This window comes from Larus michahellis, chromosome 28 (genome assembly GCF_964199755.1).
Source record: "Larus michahellis chromosome 28, bLarMic1.1, whole genome shotgun sequence".
NCBI lineage: Eukaryota > Metazoa > Chordata > Aves > Charadriiformes > Laridae > Larus > Larus michahellis.
This window is the reverse complement of record NC_133923.1, coordinates 876,110-888,376: the sequence shown is the minus strand read 5'-3', so window position 1 is coordinate 888,376 and position 12,267 is coordinate 876,110.

Here is a 12,267-nt window from a genome sequence, read left to right as displayed (position 1 = left end):
CTTAGGGGTCAGAGTCACAGTCCCTTTGCGAGTCACGGATTCCCGGGCAATGCCCAAGGCCCAGCTTCTTCTCTTGCCAACATCCACTTGCCAGTAGTGTCTCCCAGATGTGTATCCTTCCTTTGCCAACACAAAAGTGTGGGAATCAAATCTTTTCTGATTCCTGGGCACTTTTCTGATGGTGCCAGTATCTTTGACTCTCTTCCCATCGTCTGAGATTTCCAATCTGGGGTGAGCCGTGTCAGCATCGAGCGTGACATCCACTGCAATGATCAAGTCACTCAAGTGGTAAAAAACATGGTGGCTACACCTGTGGAACTTTCTATTATGTGTCCCCTCCCATTGGTTCCCTTGCCATCCCTTGTTCTCCACTCTGATGCATCCGAGGCAATCTCTTTGCCCAGGATACCTCTAGCTTCTGCTCTCCCAAATCTCCCATCTCCCTTGTCTCTCATCTATGGCATGCTGAGAGTGTGGCCAGCACACACTAAATGAAAAGTGACTCAAAGACACCCCCTTGAAGATGTCATGTAGCATCAGGGAGGACTGGAAGGGAGGTGAGCAGAGGGTAACAACCATGCCTTGGCACACACCTCCTCTTTGGGCAAAACCAGAATCACAGAATCTGCTTGCATGTTAGTATGGGGAGAAATTCCATGGACCAAGTCTGTATGATGCAAATACAGCAGGTGTGTGTATATTCAGCAGGAGAAATGCTCCAAAGGCATCTGGAAATGAGGGTCTCCTTGCTAAAACCTACCCTTTTCTTCTGGGAATCAACAATATTTCTTTAACTCCGAGAAACCTCAAGAGTGACTTGTGAAGTTTCTTGGGAAGCAAATGAATAACAGAAAGAATAAGAAACAATTCTTGCCGTTCAGAAGTCATCTGAACCGCGCCTTGTGAAGGAGGAACATGCTTTCCACAGCTGCATTCACTCAACAGGAGATGGCATTCAGCACGGGTTCCGTTCTTACCTTTGTGTTGCTGTGTCTGCAGAAATTCTGTGGGAAATGAACAAAGGAGGCATTGAGTGGATTTAACAACAAGACCACGGGTCCAGCGAGATCACACACAATCTATGATGCTGGCAGATGAGCACACTCTTCTGCAGCAGCATGTCTTTTCTACAGGTCAGAAAGCACATCGCAAGCCTGTCTCATCCTGCAAAGACGAAAAGCCAGTGGGCCACTCAAGTGATGGGTCTCACAGAAATATTTTAAACACACCATGAACACAGAGTGGAAAGAGGACATGGTGCCCGGTAGCAAAGAGGATGGTGAGAAGCATGGGTAGGTGGGAGCAGGCTCTAAAGCAGGGAGACAATGCCATGAAATGGAGATGGGGAAGGTGAGGCTAGACATATGGGGAACATAGCCTTTGGCAAAGGTGGAGTCCTGCTTTTGAGAGGAGCAAGGCACAGGCATAGTTTGGATAAGCACCTGTGCTGGGAGAAACACAGGCCTTGGAGGTTCCTGGACTGGGTTTGCGTGTGCCCAGGTATAACAGCAGGCAGTGCTCGTAAACATGCCTCGTCCAACTCAATGTCAGGCTTGCCATCACGCGACCTCTCTTCCCACTGCCTTTTCCATGAGCCTGAGAGGGCACGATTATCCATGCACCCACGGACCAAGCCAGATCCCTGGACATCGTTCCCTCAGGTCTTGCAAAGCATTCCTTAACGCTACAGGGTCTTCCCCTGCACAACACGGTGGGGTCAGGAAGCTTTCCTGAGCCAAGTCAGTACTTGCAAGACATCTCAGCAGCTGAGTGTGTTCTCAGAAGCATCTGAAAGGAAAGGTCACTTACTCTTTTCTCTCTGCAGTTGCTCTGTAACGACAAAGACCACAAGAAAGAAAGGAAGGACGTTTGGATTTGCCTGGGATGCCCGTCAGAAGAATAGATGCTCTTCTGCCGTCCCTCTGCAGAGGGCCCGTGCACACCAGTGGCTCCCTCTTGCAAGGGCCGTCTCTCTCAGGAAGGTGATTTCTCAGGAAAAAACAAGAACTTACCATTTTCGTCCCGGAGCTGATCTAGAAAAGGAAAGGCACAGGCATGAGCAGAGACAGGCTCTGGGGCTGCTTGGCTATTCTTGGGGAGGGCTCAGACAATGGGCCCTAGTGTTTTCTTCTCCCTTGGAAGGGTATGGCCTGGGTTCCTCAGGGACACCCTTCCACAACAGCATACCCCTCTGGCCTGCCTCTCTGGGACCCCACGAGCTTCTTTTGACACTTTGGAGACCCTCTCCAGCACACAGCAGTGCTTGGCTTGAAGGACGAGACCACTTCCTAAAGCACAGCTCATTCCCCTGTGCATTCCCATTGAAGGTGCCACCTCAGAGCAGTGGTGCCGGATGGTGGACGGAGGGCAAGGGGCCATGAGGGAGGCAAGCAGCAGGCTCTGTTTCAGGCTGGAAGGGAGGAAGCCTGGACCCAGGGACACCGAGTGCTCCATTTCCCACCCTGCCCTCCATGGACAAGCAGCCTCCCACACCCCAGGCAGCACTCACCTATCTTCTCCTGAAGTTTTCCTGCAAAGGAAAGGAGAAGGGCAGTTAGAGCCGGAGGGGGATGCATCCCCTGAAGCCCCAGGGAAGGTGTTTGGTGGAGTTGGGATCCCCCCAAGATGTCAAATGTCTTCATGGACTAGTGCAAGTGTGTGCTGAGGCCCAGCCATCCTTGGAAACCTGAGGGTGCTGCTGCCTCACAGCAGAACATAGACAACTTGCAAAGGCCACCCAGCTCAAATTAAAAGACTTCACACAAGGTGACTTCTGTCCACACTGAAAACGAAATTCCACCACCCCACTGGTATTTCCTGTCTTCCTTCGTTCCTTCCCTCCTTCCCTCCCTCTTTTTCTCATTTCGTCTTTTATTCCCACATTAGCTTTCCTCAAGGGCAAGCCTTTTATGCAGACACCAGCCACAGCTGAAGGCCTCAGTTGGGTTGCCAGAACACAGGCACCTGCTGCCGGGACCCCAAGGACACCACACTCGTGGCCCACGTGGAGAGACCCTTTCCCCATGGAAACCAGCATGTCCCTCTTTGAAGGACCTCTCCCTGCAGAATGGCAAGACCCCAGATAGCAAAGACCACTTACCCTTTTCTTCTTCCACCTGGGCTACAAAAGGAAGGAGAAAGGCAGTTAGTAAAGAGATATCGCGTAAGGCTCAGTCCCCAGCTGGGCTCTAGAGCTGGGTGTTTTGCTGGGTCTGCCTTTCTTTTGCCTGCCTTCATGGTTCCTGGGAGGAAAGGCATCTGCAAAAGGGGAACGTGGTGGCATGAGCCCAGCATGGAGCCAGGTGGCTCTGCAGGAGAAAAGCCAACCATGAGCTCCCACCATCTGCAGTGCAAGGTGCTACTTGAGCTTCTAGAAGCATGGTCAACTGATGCATGCAGAGAGGCTGTGAGAGCCACACCTCGCATCCAGTGATCATCTGTGGGCTGTCGAGTTCACAAGAGACAAGGAGAGGCTTTAGCATAGAGCTTCCAGCTGCGCGGGAGGCTGGAGGACATGCCATGGCCCCTCGCGGCCATGGGCTCCTTGAGTAGGCCCAAGAGGAGGTGAAGGGAACCATCTGCAAGGAGCCTGTAGCTCCGGGAAGGACATTGCCCAAGATGACGGTGAGAGGCATAGGTAGGGAGGTGTAGGCTCTTTAGCAGGGGGACATCGCCATGAAACGCAGATAGACATATGGGAAACCATGCCCTCTGCAAGGGTGGAGTCCTGCTTTTGAGAGGAGCAAGGCACGCACACACTTTGGACAGGCACCTGTGGTGGGAGAAACACAGGCCTTGGAGGTTCCTGGACTGGGTTTGCGTGTGCCCAGGTATAACAGCAGGCAGTGCTCGTAAACATGCCTCGTCCAACTCAATGTCAGGCTTGCCATCACGCGACCTCTCTTCCCACTGCCTTTTCCATGAGCCTGAGAGGGCACGATTATGCATGCACCCACGGACCAAGCCAGATCCCTGGACATCGTTCCCTCAGGTCTTGCAAAGCATTCCTTAACGCTACAGGGTCTTCCCCTGCACAACACGGTGGGGTCAGGAAGCTTTCCTGAGCCAAGTCAGTACTTGCAAGACATCTCAGCAGCTGAGTGTGTTCTCAGAAGCATCTGAAAGGAAAGGTCACTTACTCTTTTCTCTCTGCAGTTGCTCTGTAACGACAAAGACCACAAGAAAGAAAGGAAGGACGTTTGGATTTGCCTGGGATGCCCGTCAGAAGAATAGATGCTCTTCTGCCGTCCCTCTGCAGAGGGCCCGTGCACACCAGTGGCTCCCTCTTGCAAGGGCCGTCTCTCTCAGGAAGGTGATTTCTCAGGAAAAAACAAGAACTTACCATTTTCGTCCCGGAACTGATCTAGAAAAGGAAAGGCGCAGGCACGAGCAGAGACAGGCTCTGGGGCTGCTTGGCTATTCTTGGGGAGGGCTCAGACAATGGGCCCTAGTGTTTTCTTCTCCCTTGGAAGGGTATGGCCTGGGTTCCTCAGGGACACCCTTCCACAACAGCATACCCCTCTGGCCTGCCTCTCTGGGACCCCACGAGCTTCTTTTGACACTTTGGAGACCCTCTCCAGCACACAGCAGTGCTTGGCTTGAAGGACGAGACCACTTCCTAAAGCACAGCTCATTCCCCTGTGCATTCCCATTGAAGGTGCCACCTCAGAGCAGTGGTGCCGGATGGTGGACGGAGGGCAAGGGGCCATGAGGGAGGCAAGCAGCAGGCTCTGTTTCAGGCTGGAAGGGAGGAAGCCTGGACCCAGGGACACCGAGTGCTCCATTTCCCACCCTGCCCTCCACGGACAAGCAGCCTCCCACACCCCAGGCAGCACTCACCTATCTTCTCCTGAAGTTTTCCTGCAAAGGAAAGGAGAAGGGCAGTTAGAGCCGGAGGGGGATGCATCCCCTGAAGCCCCAGGGAAGGTGTTTGGTGGAGTTGGGATCCCCCCAAGATGTCAAATGTCTTCATGGACTAGTGCAAGTGTGTGCTGAGGCCCAGCCATCCTTGGAAACCTGAGGGTGCTGGTGCCTCACAGCAGAACACAGACAACTTGCAAAGGCCACCCAGCTCAAATTAAAAGACTTCACACAAGGTGACTTCGGTCCACACTGAAAATGAAATTCCACCACCCCACTGGTATTTCCTGTCTTCCTTCCCTCCTTCCCTCCCTCTTTTTCTCATTTCGTCTTTTATTCCCACATTAGCTTTCCTCAAGGGCAAGCCTTTTATGCAGACACCAGCCACAGCTGAAGGCCTCAGTTGGGTTGCCAGAACACAGGCACCTGCTGCCGGGACCCCAAGGACACCACACTCGTGGCCCACGTGGAGAGACCCTTTCCCCATGGAAACCAGCATGTCCCTCTTTGAAGGACCTCTCCCTGCAGAATGGCAAGACCCCAGATAGCAAAGACCACTTACCCTTTTCTTCTTCCACCTGGGCTACAAAAGGAAGGAGAAAGGCAGTTAGTAAAGAGATATCGCGTAAGGCTCAGTCCCCAGCTGGGCTCTAGAGCTGGGTGTTTTGCTGGGTCTGCCTTTCTTTTGCCTGCCTTCATGGTTCCTGGGAGGAAAGGCATCTGCAAAAGGGGAACGTGGTGGCATGAGCCCAGCATGGAGCCAGGTGGCTCTGCAGGAGAAAAGCCAACCATGAGCTCCCACCATCTGCAGTGCAAGGTGCTACTTGAGCTTCTAGAAGCATGGCCTACTGATGCATGCAGAGAGGCTGTGAGAGCCACACCTCGCATCCAGTGATCATCTGTGGGCTGTCGAGTTCACAAGAGACAAGGAGAGGCTTTAGCATAGAGCTTCCAGCTGCGCGGGAGGCTGGAGGACATGCCATGGCCCCTCGCGGCCATGGGCTCCTTGAGTAGGCCCAAGAGGAGGTGAAGGGAACCATCTGCAAGGAGCCTGTAGCTCCGGGAAGGACATTGCCCAAGACGACGGTGAGAGGCATAGGTAGGGAGGTGTAGGCTCTTTAGCAGGGGGACATCGCCATGAAACGCAGATAGACATATGGGAAACCATGCCCTCTGCAAGGGTGGAGTCCTGCTTTTGAGAGGAGCAAGGCACGCACACACTTTGGACAGGCACCTGTGCTGGGAGAAACACAGGCCTTGGAGGTTCCTGGACTGGGTTTACCTGTGCCCAGGTATAACAGCAGGCAGTGCTCGTAAACATGCCTCGTCCAACTCAATGTCAGGCTTGCCATCACGCGACCTCTCTTCCCACTGCCTTTTCCATGAGCCTGAGAGGGCACGATTATCCATGCACCCACGGACCAAGCCAGATCCCTGGACATCGTTCCCTCAGGTCTTGCAAAGCATTCCTTAACGCTACAGGGTCTTCCCCTGCACAACACGGTGGGGTCAGGAAGCTTTCCTGAGCCAAGTCAGTACTTGCAAGACATCTCAGCAGCTGAGTGTGTTCTCAGAAGCATCTGAAAGGAAAGGTCACTTACTCTTTTCTCTCTGCAGTTGCTCTGTAACGACAAAGACCACAAGAAAGAAAGGAAGGACGTTTGGATTTGCCTGGGATGCCCGTCAGAAGAATAGATGCTCTTCTGCCGTCCCTCTGCAGAGGGCCCGTGCACACCAGTGGCTCCCTCTTGCAAGGGCCGTCTCTCTCAGGAAGGTGATTTCTCAGGAAAAAACAAGAACTTACCATTTTCGTCCCGGAACTGATCTAGAAAAGGAAAGGCGCAGGCACGAGCAGAGACAGGCTCTGGGGCTGCTTGGCTATTCTTGGGGAGGGCTCAGACAATGGGCCCTAGTGTTTTCTTCTCCCTTGGAAGGGTATGGCCTGGGTTCCTCAGGGACACCCTTCCACAACAGCATACCCCTCTGGCCTGCCTCTCTGGGACCCCACGAGCTTCTTTTGACACTTTGGAGACCCTCTCCAGCACACAGCAGTGCTTGGCTTGAAGGACGAGACCACTTCCTAAAGCACAGCTCATTCCCCTGTGCATTCCCATTGAAGGTGCCACCTCAGAGCAGTGGTGCCGGATGGTGGATGGAGGGCAAGGGGCCATGAGGGAGGCAAGCAGCAGGCTCTGTTTCAGGCTGGAAGGGAGGAAGCCTGGACCCAGGGACACCGAGTGCTCCATTTCCCACCCTGCCCTCCACGGACAAGCAGCCTCCCACACCCCAGGCAGCACTCACCTATCTTCTCCTGAAGTTTTCCTGCAAAGGAAAGGAGAAGGGCAGTTAGAGCCGGAGGGGGATGCATCCCCTGAAGCCCCAGGGAAGGTGTTTGGTGGAGTTGGGATCCCCCCAAGATGTCAAATGTCTTCATGGACTAGTGCAAGTGTGTGCTGAGGCCCAGCCATCCTTGGAAACCTGAGGGTGCTGGTGCCTCACAGCAGAACACAGACAACTTGCAAAGGCCACCCAGCTCAAATTAAAAGACTTCACACAAGGTGACTTCGGTCCACACTGAAAATGAAATTCCACCACCCCACTGGTATTTCCTGTCGTCCTTCCCTCCTTCCCTCCCTCTTTTCCTCATTTCTTCTTTTATTCCCCCATTAGCTTTCCTCAAGGGCAAGCCTTTTATGCAGACACCAGCCACAGCTGAAGGCCTCAGTTGGGTTGCCAGAACACAGGCACCTGCTGCCGGGACCCCAAGAACACCACACTCGTGGCCCACGTGGAGAGACCCTTTCCCCATGGAAACCAGCATGTCCTTCTTTGAAGGACCTCTCCCTGCAGAATGGCAAGACCCCAGATAGCAAAGACCACTTGCCCTTTTCTTCTTCCACCTGGGCTACAAAAGGAAGGAGAAAGGCAGGTAGTAAAGAGACATCGCGTAAGGCTCAGTCCCCAGCTGGGCTCTAGAGCTGGGTGTTTTGCTGGGTCTGCCTTTCCTTTGCCTGCCTTCATGGTTCCTGGGAGGAAAGGCATCTGCAAAAGGGGAACGTGGTGGCATGAGCCCAGCATGGAGCCAAGTGGCTCTGCAGGAGAAAAGCCAATCATGGGCTCTCAGCATCTGCAATGCAAGGTGCTACTTGAGCTTCTAGAAGCATGGCCTACTGATGCATGCAGAGAGGCTGTGAGAGCCACACCTCGCATCCAGTGATCATCTGTGGGCTGTCGAGTTCACAAGAGACAAGGAGAGGCTTTAGCATAGAGCTTCCAGCTGCGCGGGAGGCTGGAGGACATGCCATGGCCCCTCGCGGCCATGGGCTCCTTGAGTAGGCCCAAGAGGAGGTGAAGGGAACCATCTGCAAGGAGCCTGTAGCTCCGGGAAGGACATTGCCCAAGATGACGGTGAGAGGCATAGGTAGGGAGGTGTAGGCTCTTTAGCAGGGGGACATCGCCATGAAACGCAGATAGACATATGGGAAACCATGCCCTCTGCAAGGGTGGAGTCCTGCTTTTGAGAGGAGCAAGGCACGCACACACTTTGGACAGGCACCTGTGGTGGGAGAAACACAGGCCTTGGAGGTTCCTGGACTGGGTTTGCGTGTGCCCAGGTATAACAGCAGGCAGTGCTCGTAAACATGCCTCGTCCAACTCAATGTCAGGCTTGCCATCACGCGACCTCTCTTCCCACTGCCTTTTCCATGAGCCTGAGAGGGCACGATTATGCATGCACCCACGGACCAAGCCAGATCCCTGGACATCGTTCCCTCAGGTCTTGCAAAGCATTCCTTAACGCTACAGGGTCTTCCCCTGCACAACACGGTGGGGTCAGGAAGCTTTCCTGAGCCAAGTCAGTACTTGCAAGACATCTCAGCAGCTGAGTGTGTTCTCAGAAGCATCTGAAAGGAAAGGTCACTTACTCTTTTCTCTCTGCAGTTGCTCTGTAACGACAAAGACCACAAGAAAGAAAGGAAGGACGTTTGGATTTGCCTGGGATGCCCGTCAGAAGAATAGATGCTCTTCTGCCGTCCCTCTGCAGAGGGCCCGTGCACACCAGTGGCTCCCTCTTGCAAGGGCCGTCTCTCTCAGGAAGGTGATTTCTCAGGAAAAAACAAGAACTTACCATTTTCGTCCCGGAACTGATCTAGAAAAGGAAAGGCGCAGGCACGAGCAGAGACAGGCTCTGGGGCTGCTTGGCTATTCTTGGGGAGGGCTCAGACAATGGGCCCTAGTGTTTTCTTCTCCCTTGGAAGGGTATGGCCTGGGTTCCTCAGGGACACCCTTCCACAACAGCATACCCCTCTGGCCTGCCTCTCTGGGACCCCACGAGCTTCTTTTGACACTTTGGAGACCCTCTCCAGCACACAGCAGTGCTTGGCTTGAAGGACGAGACCACTTCCTAAAGCACAGCTCATTCCCCTGTGCATTCCCATTGAAGGTGCCACCTCAGAGCAGTGGTGCCGGATGGTGGACGGAGGGCAAGGGGCCATGAGGGAGGCAAGCAGCAGGCTCTGTTTCAGGCTGGAAGGGAGGAAGCCTGGACCCAGGGACACCGAGTGCTCCATTTCCCACCCTGCCCTCCACGGACAAGCAGCCTCCCACACCCCAGGCAGCACTCACCTATCTTCTCCTGAAGTTTTCCTGCAAAGGAAAGGAGAAGGGCAGTTAGAGCCGGAGGGGGATGCATCCCCTGAAGCCCCAGGGAAGGTGTTTGGTGGAGTTGGGATCCCCCCAAGATGTCAAATGTCTTCATGGACTAGTGCAAGTGTGTGCTGAGGCCCAGCCATCCTTGGAAACCTGAGGGTGCTGGTGCCTCACAGCAGAACACAGACAACTTGCAAAGGCCACCCAGCTCAAATTAAAAGACTTCACACAAGGTGACTTCGGTCCACACTGAAAATGAAATTCCACCACCCCACTGGTATTTCCTGTCTTCCTTCCCTCCTTCCCTCCCTCTTTTTCTCATTTCGTCTTTTATTCCCACATTAGCTTTCCTCAAGGGCAAGCCTTTTATGCAGACACCAGCCACAGCTGAAGGCCTCAGTTGGGTTGCCAGAACACAGGCACCTGCTGCCGGGACCCCAAGGACACCACACTCGTGGCCCACGTGGAGAGACCCTTTCCCCATGGAAACCAGCATGTCCCTCTTTGAAGGACCTCTCCCTGCAGAATGGCAAGACCCCAGATAGCAAAGACCACTTACCCTTTTCTTCTTCCACCTGGGCTACAAAAGGAAGGAGAAAGGCAGTTAGTAAAGAGATATCGCGTAAGGCTCAGTCCCCAGCTGGGCTCTAGAGCTGGGTGTTTTGCTGGGTCTGCCTTTCTTTTGCCTGCCTTCATGGTTCCTGGGAGGAAAGGCATCTGCAAAAGGGGAACGTGGTGGCATGAGCCCAGCATGGAGCCAGGTGGCTCTGCAGGAGAAAAGCCAACCATGAGCTCCCACCATCTGCAGTGCAAGGTGCTACTTGAGCTTCTAGAAGCATGGCCTACTGATGCATGCAGAGAGGCTGTGAGAGCCACACCTCGCATCCAGTGATCATCTGTGGGCTGTCGAGTTCACAAGAGACAAGGAGAGGCTTTAGCATAGAGCTTCCAGCTGCGCGGGAGGCTGGAGGACATGCCATGGCCCCTCGCGGCCATGGGCTCCTTGAGTAGGCCCAAGAGGAGGTGAAGGGAACCATCTGCAAGGAGCCTGTAGCTCCGGGAAGGACATTGCCCAAGACGACGGTGAGAGGCATAGGTAGGGAGGTGTAGGCTCTTTAGCAGGGGGACATCGCCATGAAACGCAGATAGACATATGGGAAACCATGCCCTCTGCAAGGGTGGAGTCCTGCTTTTGAGAGGAGCAAGGCACGCACACACTTTGGACAGGCACCTGTGCTGGGAGAAACACAGGCCTTGGAGGTTCCTGGACTGGGTTTACCTGTGCCCAGGTATAACAGCAGGCAGTGCTCGTAAACATGCCTCGTCCAACTCAATGTCAGGCTTGCCATCACGCGACCTCTCTTCCCACTGCCTTTTCCATGAGCCTGAGAGGGCACGATTATCCATGCACCCACGGACCAAGCCAGATCCCTGGACATCGTTCCCTCAGGTCTTGCAAAGCATTCCTTAACGCTACAGGGTCTTCCCCTGCACAACACGGTGGGGTCAGGAAGCTTTCCTGAGCCAAGTCAGTACTTGCAAGACATCTCAGCAGCTGAGTGTGTTCTCAGAAGCATCTGAAAGGAAAGGTCACTTACTCTTTTCTCTCTGCAGTTGCTCTGTAACGACAAAGACCACAAGAAAGAAAGGAAGGACGTTTGGATTTGCCTGGGATGCCCGTCAGAAGAATAGATGCTCTTCTGCCGTCCCTCTGCAGAGGGCCCGTGCACACCAGTGGCTCCCTCTTGCAAGGGCCGTCTCTCTCAGGAAGGTGATTTCTCAGGAAAAAACAAGAACTTACCATTTTCGTCCCGGAACTGATCTAGAAAAGGAAAGGCGCAGGCACGAGCAGAGACAGGCTCTGGGGCTGCTTGGCTATTCTTGGGGAGGGCTCAGACAATGGGCCCTAGTGTTTTCTTCTCCCTTGGAAGGGTATGGCCTGGGTTCCTCAGGGACACCCTTCCACAACAGCATACCCCTCTGGCCTGCCTCTCTGGGACCCCACGAGCTTCTTTTGACACTTTGGAGACCCTCTCCAGCACACAGCAGTGCTTGGCTTGAAGGACGAGACCACTTCCTAAAGCACAGCTCATTCCCCTGTGCATTCCCATTGAAGGTGCCACCTCAGAGCAGTGGTGCCGGATGGTGGATGGAGGGCAAGGGGCCATGAGGGAGGCAAGCAGCAGGCTCTGTTTCAGGCTGGAAGGGAGGAAGCCTGGACCCAGGGACACCGAGTGCTCCATTTCCCACCCTGCCCTCCACGGACAAGCAGCCTCCCACACCCCAGGCAGCACTCACCTATCTTCTCCTGAAGTTTTCCTGCAAAGGAAAGGAGAAGGGCAGTTAGAGCCGGAGGGGGATGCATCCCCTGAAGCCCCAGGGAAGGTGTTTGGTGGAGTTGGGATCCCCCCAAGATGTCAAATGTCTTCATGGACTAGTGCAAGTGTGTGCTGAGGCCCAGCCATCCTTGGAAACCTGAGGGTGCTGGTGCCTCACAGCAGAACACAGACAACTTGCAAAGGCCACCCAGCTCAAATTAAAAGACTTCACACAAGGTGACTTCGGTCCACACTGAAAATGAAATTCCACCACCCCACTGGTATTTCCTGTCGTCCTTCCCTCCTTCCCTCCCTCTTTTCCTCATTTCTTCTTTTATTCCCCCATTAGCTTTCCTCAAGGGCAAGCCTTTTATGCAGACACCAGCCACAGCTGAAGGCCTCAGTTGGGTTGCCAGAACACAGGCACCTGCTGCCGGGACCC